The following is a 13,019-nucleotide window of genomic DNA, read 5'->3' as shown; positions in this document are numbered from 1 at the left end:
GTATAGACATAAGGGTTCATGGCAATAGGTTTTTCGAATATATCAATCCGAATATTACTCTAGTATAGTGGGCGACATGTAGTAAACATTTCGAGGTTCTAGATTTAAACATATTAAAAAAGCCGGTATAAATGATTGTTTATGTTTTAAAATAGGCATTTTCTAGGTTTTGGAAATTTTAGGCTCTTGAGTTTTCTTTGTATTTAAATATCAACATATGATAGGTATTGGTGTTTTTCTCATCAAAACATCGTCTTGATCATATTTTGTTCTCAGAAAAAAAAACTCTCAGTGACGTGGCTAACATTACTGCAACAGAACAACACACTGTCAACAACGCATTGCGCTGTTTTGTAGATGAATAATGTACGAGTTATTTAATTTGAAATTTACTACTTGGGCGTGTGCCAATTTGCATAACAATAATTTTTATAATATAATAGTGTTTTAACCATTTTAAGAACGTAATTGTTTTATAGACTTGTACGAGGTTTAAAGACACTTTAAAAGTAATTCTCTTTACTTTACTGCACATTTGCAGGACTTTATATACACTAAATTTCATGTATCCGATCGAGTCTGACACATTTCCTAAGTCGACCTCCTCTGATATTGATCACGCGCCTTGAAAGCGGACCCTCAAGTCACAGAGAGCTACGAAGAAACACGACCTGAAACACGATGTCGCTCATTGTCTTATGGGCCATATTATGTTTCGTGTTAGATCATGAATGTTCATAAGTTGTTCATTTATGTAGTTCGTGCATATAAGGTTCACCTGTCACATTTACAGCGGCCTCTACCATCAGATAGGACTTTATATCACAGAAGAGTACTCGTCTGAGGGTTTTATTTTCTACACCCTGTGCAGTATATTGTATCAATTATCCTACATATATTTACTATAAAGTTGTGGAAAACAAACGATGCTAACAATGAAACCATTTATTTTTATATTCAGGGAGAAAACACAAAGCAGAAAAACTAATTATATGTATATTGTTATCACTGAGAGAAGGATTTATATAACAATATGATATAATGGAATATCGTCCATTATAGACAAGAGCAAGATAACACCTAGCATGTAAGAGAAACCGATTATGTGTTTTCCATAATCGCAAACTCACTCATTGAATATATAAATAATGTCTCGAAAAAAAACACTTTCACTTTCAATAATGCTGTTTGGGGGATAAGCGTAATATACAGTTCATCATTAATCGTAAATTATGGTTTCTGCAACAGCTCTCAAAAGAAATTCGTATGATTATTAAAAAATACAATATTCAAAGAAATTCGTATGATTATTAAAAAAATACAATATTCAAAAACACCACAGTATTTTTCTATGCTCAAGCCACAATATTATTTGAAAAGACTGCGCCCTCATATGTATTGTGCAAATACCGTAAGTATACGAGGATCACGTTCGGAAAGTGTGCACGATATACAACGACACATGTGCGAATAGTAGCATCCTTTATAAAAGCACAAAAGCAAACGATTCCCGTGAATGCAAACAGAATACAAGTTATCAATTAGCAGTTATTTGTTCCCGCATCATGCAAATTTTAAGTGCACTTTAAGCGTTACTTACTGTAAATGCTAGCAAATTAGTGAACTTCTAAATTAGTACTCTTTTTTAATATGCTTAATAACAAATCAATGACCCTGGAGTGTTTACTACTTATAATACAAATAATTTACATATGAATACAGATGAAAGCAATATTTATAATACAAAAACATTTTTTTCGTGCAAATTACACAGGTTTTAATACATACATTCAAACTTTCAAAATCATTTATCACACTACTATTGTTCTTCAGCATCTTTACGATTTGTAAAATTCAACCTACAACAGTGAGGTTTATATCTACTCCAATGCGAGTACAATGTGTACACATATGAGCGCCCTCATATGAGACGCAATAATACCGGGAGCGATTTAACGCAGGTGGTTAAGCTAATTACCATGTAACAATAGCAATATAACGTACGAGTATGTGCTGGGTGACCTACAATCCGGTGAGTACAAATTCTGTCGAACTTTTATATAACGATCAACCACAACGAATGGAATAGTAATGGTCGTGTATTTGCTTACGTCATAAATAAATAGTTAATATACAATCAGGATCACTTCAACAATCCTCTTCTTTAAGTTAAAAATCGCTAAAAAGATTTAGATTAGCGAATCCCAATGTCTAAAACATGTGTGTTTAGGTATTGCGAAATATTTGTGTTTTACGGTTTGTAATTTCTGTTGACACTCTCCACGCAGACATCTGATATGTGTTCACGTGGACTCAACGTGTCAAACCTCGACGCAGAGGGACCTCCCATCGTGTATCGAGTATCTAATTTGCATTTTAGTTTAATCCTTTTTCAACAATATAGAGTGGCAGCAATAAATTGTTGATACTCAGACAAATACATTTTTTTTTCAACTGAAATAGGCGGCCGGTTTGCATAATATCAGTAATCATCGCATCTCATTAATATGTAACCACGCATCATACCCAATGAATCAGTCAGCTAGCCATGCGCTGAAACAAGCAACACGACCGTTACGAGATCAAACAAACTCGAGTGATACACAATTTCTCCCTCGGCAGTTATGTGGATTGCTCATTAATACGCATGCATTTCCTTCAACAGTGTCTCATTTCAATCAGGTAAACTCTGCGGCTCTAATTCATTGCAGTCAGCAGACAACGTGCAAAGCTGTGGAATCAAATATTGAATTCACTCCAGGAAGAAGTGTATGATTATAGCAGTATCGTGTTTTCCCCCCATATCAAATACCTCACAATCGTTGGTGAATGAATACGCTTGATTTGCAGTGTCTGTGTATGAACATTGTTGTTTAAATACGTGGCAACGATTGTTTTATTAACACGGGTTAATTTTAATTTAAATAATTTACATACTCGGTCTGAATTTTAAAACAACACTGTGATGCCTCTGAGAAGCACAACATATAACATCAAGATGTTTTTTGACGCGTAATATATTGTGTTATAACGCATGTTTCTTGTATACGTCATTCTAAAGTAAATCTATATTTGGCAGCTTGACGTAGAAACAAAACAATGAACAATGTGGGTTGTGATGAAGTTTACAATCAGCGTAGGTTCTATAGGTGTACGTGCTAGAGCGCAAACATGTAACCCACTGATGATACAAAATGAACAACATTGAATGTGTTGTAATTACCATAAGTAAAATGAAATCCGTGATTGTTTTTTAGAACGTAGCGTCCAGTCGAAAACTAGCTCATGAACATTTGCGCGCTAGTTAACAAGTCTATAGAAAGGATCGCGTGTGTAGCCAAAAAAACGATTTGTGTGTGGAAAACAACACGTGGCATAGAATATAATGACTAAACTTCATTGAACGTCAGAGAACGGAACACGGCAAGAAAGTTACTGTAAAATACTTTATTTTCGCTTGGAATTATTTTTTTTTATTTCCCCCTATATTTTACATGTAACTCACCTACTATCTGTGAAAATGAATTCCATACAAAAACCCAAAAATTATTTCAGCGAAAATTAATTCCAGCTAAAATGATGTATTTCACAGTAACAACAAATATTAATAACATAATTTGTCAGGTTTATTCAGATTAATGGCTAAAATTCTAATTGTAACGTGACACTAAGGTTCATTTGGTGTATTGATTGACTGGTTACCAATTAAAACTAAGTCAGTTATTGTTGTTTCCATGTATGCCACACAGCAATATATATTTAAATTCAGATCAACCGCGATAAAAAATAGCACCCCCAGGCCGTGTTTTTCAAACATCTTTTTGTAACTCCTCCCGTCGGGCGTATCGAAATCGCAAAAAAGCATATGCCATATAAAAAAAACACAGATGAATTCAGTGTGTGTGTGTGTGTGAATAATTTAATGTAGTGGTGAAACCAGACAGCGTGGGAGACAGAAGACAAGTGAGAAGTCACGATTATGCCGTATCATTATGTCATGAGGTGGTTCATATAATTTCGATTCAGGAAATCGACTATAAATTGTTATATAATTAAAACACGTAATAAAACAGCAAAATGATATATGACTCAACGCGGGATTGTATGTACCAACCGTAAAACAAACTGTCCGACATGGTTGTGATCACACGAGGTATCTTAATATATATATATGTGCATTTATTACAATGATATTTTGTTTTCTTGTTAGAATGATAGTTTTACTTCGTTCTTAATCACCAGTTACGCGAAACGTGACTGATCAGCATTTTTTTCTTTTATCATATGCAGCGCCTCGAAGAGTATGGCGAGTACCGCCAGATGGCGTTGCCTTCGCGGTCACATATCGAGTTCACTTGGTTTTTTGTAGTAGTAATATAGTGAAGGAATTATATTAGACAACTATAATGTCGAAAAACATTCTTAAATCGACACTAGCTGCTTTGATTGACAAACATTCCACATAGTTAGTGGCCACCTCATGCGAGATCAACAATTACTACGTGTCTAAGCAGACAATATTATTGTCCTGGCATCCGTATCTGATCTTGACGTAAGTCATGTCGATCACGAATGCTAATTATTATCACTGATCCAGCAAATGTCTTGTACATTGAAACCGACAAAAATGTGCCCGTGCAAATCCATATTAAACATGATGATTTTCGCGTATTGTTGGCACGGAAACAGTGTGGTATTTCAATGCTACCATCAGTTAACGGTCACCGAACAGAACTGACATTTTGAGGGCGTTGTTTATTTGTGTTCACTAAAGATCATCCAACCAGAAAATCGTCAATGCATTGTCGTACAGCATTTTATTGACGTATATTAGCGGCTATCTCTCACGAAACGCATCGCTCGTTTGTGACGTCTGGTACAGAATCACCAGTCTCCTTGCACGTATTACAAAATTGCCTTCCAATAAACAAATATTTCAGTTGCATTCGGGCTAATCGTATCTCAGTTTGAAAGAGCATGCATGGAACCGATTGATCCATAGGGAATTACATCAGCCGTGATTTGATTATTAAAACGGTTTGTCGCACAACTATAAAAGACACATTCTGATTAGTGCTCTTCCCAGCACACGCCTAAGAGTCTGTGATATCTTAAGTGTCTCTCGAACGACGATAAAGTATTGCAACAAAGTGGTACAATTAAAGTAATATTATATTATATTATTTTTGTTAATATACTGACGTTCGTAACCCAAAGGGAAGGGAAATTCAATTGCTTTTCTCGTGTATATATACAGATATATTACAAATCTGATTCACAAGACTATAGCGGTGTCAACTTACTATGCACGACGCGATACAAAGTAACATGTGTGGAACGTGATTGGCCTGAATGGGTCAGTAGTATCATTAATGTTGATCATGGATTGAAAATGAATTGTTATTATATGTTTGCTCTTGTTAGCTTTCGATTTATAGCTGTTATTATATTCATGGTTGATATGTTATTACATTTGTGGTCGGTATTACAAATATAACTGTTATTATATTCATGGTTGATACGTTATTACATCTGTGGTCGGTATTACATGTATAGCTGTTATTATACTCATGGTTGATACGTTATTACATTTGTGGTCGGTATTACATTTATAGCTGTTATTAAACTCATGGTTGATACGTTATTACATTTTTGGTCGATATTATATTTATAGCTATTATTAAACTCATGGTTGATACGTTATTACATTTGTGGTCGGTATTACATTTATAGATGTTATTAAACTCATGGCTGATACGTTATTACATTTGTGGTCGGTATTACATTTATAGCTGTTATTAAACTCATGGTTGATACGTTATTACATTTGTGGTCGATATTACATGGATAGCTGTTATTATACTCATGGTTGATACGTTATTACATTTGTGGTCGATATTACATTTATAGCTGTTATTATACTCATGGGTGATACGTTATTACATTTGTGGTCGGTATTACATTGATAGCTGTTATTATATTCCTGGTTGATACGTTATTACATTTGTGGTCGGTATTACATTTATAGCTGTTATTAAACTCATGGTTGATACGATATTGCATTTGTGCCCGGTATTACATTTATAGCTGTTATTATATTCATGGTTGATATGTTATTACATTTGTGGTCGGTATTACATTTATAGCTGTTATTATACTCATGGTTGATACGTTATAACATTTGTGGTAGGTATTACATTTATAGCTGTTATTAAACTCATGCTTGATACGTTATTATATTTGTGGTCGGTATTACATTTATAGCTGTTATTATACTCATGGTTGATACGTTATTATATTTGTGGTCGGTATTACATTTATAGCTGTTACTATACTCATGGTTGATACGTTATTACATTTGTGGTCGGTATTACATTTATAGCTGTTATTATACTCATGGTTGATACGTTATTACATTTGTGGTCGGTATTACATTTATAGCTGTTATTATACTCATGGTTGATACGTTATTACATTTGTGGTAGGTATTACATTTATAGCTGTTATTAAACTCATGGTTGATACGTTATTACATTTGTGGTCGGTATTACATTTATAGCTGTTATTAAACTCATGGTTGATACGTTATTACATTTGTGGTCGATATTACATTTATAGCTGTTATTATATTCATGGTTGATACGTTATTGCATTTGTGGTCGGTATTATATTTATAGCTGTTATTATACTCATGGTTGATACGATATTGCATTTGTGCCCGGTATTACATTTATAGCTGTTATTATATTCATGGTTGATATGTTATTACATTTGTGGTCGGTATTACATTTATAGCTGTTATTATACTCATGGGTGATACGTTATTACATTTGTGGTCGGTATTACATTGATAGCTGTTATTATATTCCTGGTTGATACGTTATTACATTTGTGGTCGGTATTACATTTATAGCTGTTATTAAACTCATGGTTGATACGTTATTGCATTTGTGCTCGGTATTACATTTATAGCTGTTATTATATTCATGGTTGATATGTTATTACATTTGTGGTCGGTATTAAATTTATAGCTGTTATTATACTCATGGTTGATACGTTATCACATTTGTGGTCGGTATTACATTTATAGCTGTTATTAAACTCATGCTTGATACGTTATTATATTTGTGGTCGGTATTACATTTATAGCTGTTATTAAACTCATGTTTGATACGTTATTACATTTGTGGTCGATATTACATTTATAGCTGTTACTATACTCATGGTTGATATGTTATTACATTTGTGGTCGGTATTACATTTATAGCTATTATTATACTCATGGTTGATACTTATAACATTTGTGGTCGGTATTACATTTATAGCTGTTATTAAACTCATGCTTGATACGTTATTACATTTGTGGTCGGTATTACATTTATAGCTGTTATTAAACTTATGGTTGATATGTTATTACATTTGTGGTCGATATTACATTTATAGCTGTTATTATACTCATGGGTGATACGTTATTACATTTGTGGTCGGTATTACATTGATAGCTGTTATTATATTCCTGGTTGATACGTTATTACATTTGTGGTCGGTATTACATTTATAGCTGTTATTAAACTCATGGTTGATACGTTATTGCATTTGTGCTCGGTATTACATTTATAGCTGTTATTATATTCATGGTTGATATGTTATTACATTTGTGGTCGGTAGTACATTTATAGCTGTTATTATACTCATGGTTGATACGTTATAACATTTGTGGTCGGTATTACATTTATAGCTGTTATTAAACTCATGCTTGATACGTTATTATATTTGTGGTCGGTATTACATGTATAGCTGTTATTAAACTCATGCTTGATACGTTATTACATTTGTGGTCGGTATTACATTTATAGCTGTTATTATACTCATGGTTGATACGTTATTATATTTGTGGTCGGTATTACATTTATAGCTGTTACTATACTCATGGTTGATACGTTATTACATTTGTGGTCGGTATTACATTTATAGCTGTTATTAAACTCATGGTTGATACGTTATTACATTTGTGGTCGATATTACATTGATAGCTGTTATGAAACTAATGATTGATACGTTGTTACATTTGTGGTCGATATTACATTTATAGCTGTTATTATACTCATGGTTGATACGTTATTACATTTGTGGTCGGTATTACATTTATAGCTGTTATTAAACTCATGGTTGATACGTTATTACATTTGTGGTAGGTATTACATTTATAGCTGTTATTAAACTCATGGTTGATACGTTATTACATTTGTGGTCGGTATTACATTGATAGCTGTTATTATATTCATGGTTGATACGTTATTACATTTGTGGTCGGAATTACATTTATAGCTGTTATTAAACTCATGGTTGATACGTTATTACATTTGTGCTTGATATTACATTTATAGCTGTTATTAAACTCATGGTTGATACATTATTGCATTTGTGGTCGGTATTACATTTATAGCTGTTATTATATTCATGGTTGATATGTTATTACATTTGTGGTCGGTATTACATTTATAGCTATTATTATACTCATGGTTGATACGTTATAACATTTGTGGTCGGTATTACATTTATAGCTGTTATTAAACTCATGCTTGATACGTTATTACATTTGTGGTCGGTATTACATTTATAGCTGTTATTAAACTCATGGTTGATATTATTACATTTGTGGTCGGTATTAGATTTATAGCTGTTATTATATTCATGGTTGATACGTTATTGCATTTGTGGTCGGTATTACATTTATAGCTGTTATTAAACTCGTGGTTGATACGTTATTGCATTTGTGCTCGGTATTACATTTATAGCTGTTATTATATTCATGGTTGATATGTTATTACATTTGTGGTCGGTATTACATTTATAGCTGTTATTATACTCATGGTTGATACGTTATAACATTTGTGGTCGGTATTACATTTATAGCTATTATTAAACTCATGCTTGATACGTTATTACATTTGTGGTCGGTATTACATTTATAGCTGTTATTAAACTCATGGTTGATACGTTATTACATTTGTAGTCGGTATTACATTTATAGCTGTTATTATAATCATGGTTGATACGTTATTATATTTATGGTCGGTATTATATTTATAGCTGTTACTATACTCATGGTTGATACGTTATTACATTTGTGGTCGGTATTACATTTATAGCTGTTATTATACTCATGATTGATACGTTATTATATTTGTGGTCGGTATTACATTTATAGCTGTTATTATACTCATGGTTGATACGTTATAACATTTGTGGTCGGTATTACATTTATAGCTGTTATTAAACTCATGCTTGATACGTTATTACATTTGTGGTCGGTATTGCATTTATAGCTGTTATTATATTCATCGTTGATACGTTATTACATTTGTGGTCGGTATTACATTTATAGCTGTTATTAAACTCATGGTTGATACGTTATTACATTTGTGCTTGATATTACATTTATAGCTGTTATTAAACTCATGGTTGATACATTATTGCATTTGTGGTCGGTATTACATTTATAGCTGTTATTATATTCATGGTTGATATGTTATTACATTTGTGGTCGGTATTACATTTATAGCTGTTATTATACTCATGGTTGATACGTTATAACATTTGTGGTCGGTATTACATTTATAGCTGTTATTAAACTCATGCTTGATACGTTATTACATTTGTGGTCGGTATTACATTTATAGCTGTTATTAAACTCATGGTTGATATTATTACATTTGTGGTCGGTATTACATTTATAGCTGTTATTACACTTATGGTTGATACGTTATTACATTTGTGGTCGGTATTAGATTTATAGCTGTTATTATATTCATGGTTGATACGTTATTGCATTTGTGGTCGGTATTATATTTATAGCTGTTATTATACTCATGGTTGATACGTTATTACATTTGTGGTCGGCATTACATTTATAGGTGTTATTATACTCATGGTTGATATTATTACATTTGTGGTCGGTATTACATTTATAGCTGTTATTACACTTATGGTTGATACGTTATTACATTTGTGGTCGGTATTAGATTTATAGCTGTTATTATATTCATGGTTGATACGTTATTACATTTGTGGTAGGTATTACATTTATAGCTGTTATTAAACTCATGGTTGATACGTTATTACATTTGTGGTCGGTATTACATTGATAGCTGTTATTATATTCATGGTTGATACGTTATTACATTTGTGGTCGGAATTACATTTATAGCTGTTATTAAACTCATGGTTGATACGTTATTACATTTGTGCTTGATATTACATTTATAGCTGTTATTAAACTCATGGTTGATACATTATTGCATTTGTGGTCGGTATTACATTTATAGCTGTTATTATATTCATGGTTGATATGTTATTACATTTGTGGTCGGTATTACATTGATAGCTATTATTATACTCATGGTTGATACTTATAACATTTGTGGTCGGTATTACATTTATAGCTGTTATTAAACTCATGCTTGATACGTTATTACATTTGTGGTCGGTATTACATTTATAGCTGTTATTAAACTTATGGTTGATATGTTATTACATTTGTGGTCGATATTACATTTATAGCTGTTATTATACTCATGGGTGATACGTTATTACATTTGTGGTCGGTATTACATTGATAGCTGTTATTATATTCCTGGTTGATACGTTATTACATTTGTGGTCGGTATTACATTTATAGCTGTTATTAAACTCATGGTTGATACGTTATTGCATTTGTGCTCGGTATTACATTTATAGCTGTTATTATATTCATGGTTGATATGTTATTACATTTGTGGTCGGTAGTACATTTATAGCTGTTATTATACTCATGGTTGATACGTTATAACATTTGTGGTCGGTATTACATTTATAGCTGTTATTAAACTCATGCTTGATACGTTATTATATTTGTGGTCGGTATTACATGTATAGCTGTTATTAAACTCATGCTTGATACGTTATTACATTTGTGGTCGGTATTACATTTATAGCTGTTATTATACTCATGGTTGATACGTTATTATATTTGTGGTCGGTATTACATTTATAGCTGTTACTATACTCATGGTTGATACGTTATTACATTTGTGGTCGGTATTACATTTATAGCTGTTATTAAACTCATGGTTGATACGTTATTACATTTGTGGTCGATATTACATTGATAGCTGTTATGAAACTAATGATTGATACGTTGTTACATTTGTGGTCGATATTACATTTATAGCTGTTATTATACTCATGGTTGATACGTTATTACATTTGTGGTCGGTATTACATTTATAGCTGTTATTAAACTCATGGTTGATACGTTATTACATTTGTGGTAGGTATTACATTTATAGCTGTTATTAAACTCATGGTTGATACGTTATTACATTTGTGGTCGGTATTACATTGATAGCTGTTATTATATTCATGGTTGATACGTTATTACATTTGTGGTCGGAATTACATTTATAGCTGTTATTAAACTCATGGTTGATACGTTATTACATTTGTGCTTGATATTACATTTATAGCTGTTATTAAACTCATGGTTGATACATTATTGCATTTGTGGTCGGTATTACATTTATAGCTGTTATTATATTCATGGTTGATATGTTATTACATTTGTGGTCGGTATTACATTTATAGCTATTATTATACTCATGGTTGATACGTTATAACATTTGTGGTCGGTATTACATTTATAGCTGTTATTAAACTCATGCTTGATACGTTATTACATTTGTGGTCGGTATTACATTTATAGCTGTTATTAAACTCATGGTTGATATTATTACATTTGTGGTCGGTATTAGATTTATAGCTGTTATTATATTCATGGTTGATACGTTATTGCATTTGTGGTCGGTATTACATTTATAGCTGTTATTAAACTCGTGGTTGATACGTTATTGCATTTGTGCTCGGTATTACATTTATAGCTGTTATTATATTCATGGTTGATATGTTATTACATTTGTGGTCGGTATTACATTTATAGCTGTTATTATACTCATGGTTGATACGTTATAACATTTGTGGTCGGTATTACATTTATAGCTATTATTAAACTCATGCTTGATACGTTATTACATTTGTGGTCGGTATTACATTTATAGCTGTTATTAAACTCATGGTTGATACGTTATTACATTTGTGGTCGGTATTACATTTATAGCTGTTATTATAATCATGGTTGATACGTTATTATATTTATGGTCGGTATTATATTTATAGCTGTTACTATACTCATGGTTGATACGTTATTACATTTGTGGTCGGTATTACATTTATAGCTGTTATTATACTCATGATTGATACGTTATTATATTTGTGGTCGGTATTACATTTATAGCTGTTATTATACTCATGGTTGATACGTTATAACATTTGTGGTCGGTATTACATTTATAGCTGTTATTAAACTCATGCTTGATACGTTATTACATTTGTGGTCGGTATTGCATTTATAGCTGTTATTATATTCATCGTTGATACGTTATTACATTTGTGGTCGGTATTACATTTATAGCTGTTATTAAACTCATGGTTGATACGTTATTACATTTGTGCTTGATATTACATTTATAGCTGTTATTAAACTCATGGTTGATACATTATTGCATTTGTGGTCGGTATTACATTTATAGCTGTTATTATATTCATGGTTGATATGTTATTACATTTGTGGTCGGTATTACATTTATAGCTGTTATTATACTCATGGTTGATACGTTATAACATTTGTGGTCGGTATTACATTTATAGCTGTTATTAAACTCATGCTTGATACGTTATTACATTTGTGGTCGGTATTACATTTATAGCTGTTATTAAACTCATGGTTGATATTATTACATTTGTGGTCGGTATTACATTTATAGCTGTTATTACACTTATGGTTGATACGTTATTACATTTGTGGTCGGTATTAGATTTATAGCTGTTATTATATTCATGGTTGATACGTTATTGCATTTGTGGTCGGTATTATATTTATAGCTGTTATTATACTCATGGTTGATACGTTATTACATTTGTGG

This window comes from Saccoglossus kowalevskii, chromosome 8 (genome assembly GCF_978046115.1).
Source record: "Saccoglossus kowalevskii chromosome 8, keSacKowa6.1, whole genome shotgun sequence".
Classification (NCBI taxonomy): Eukaryota; Metazoa; Hemichordata; class Enteropneusta; family Harrimaniidae; genus Saccoglossus; species Saccoglossus kowalevskii.
This window is presented reverse-complemented; position numbering follows the sequence as displayed.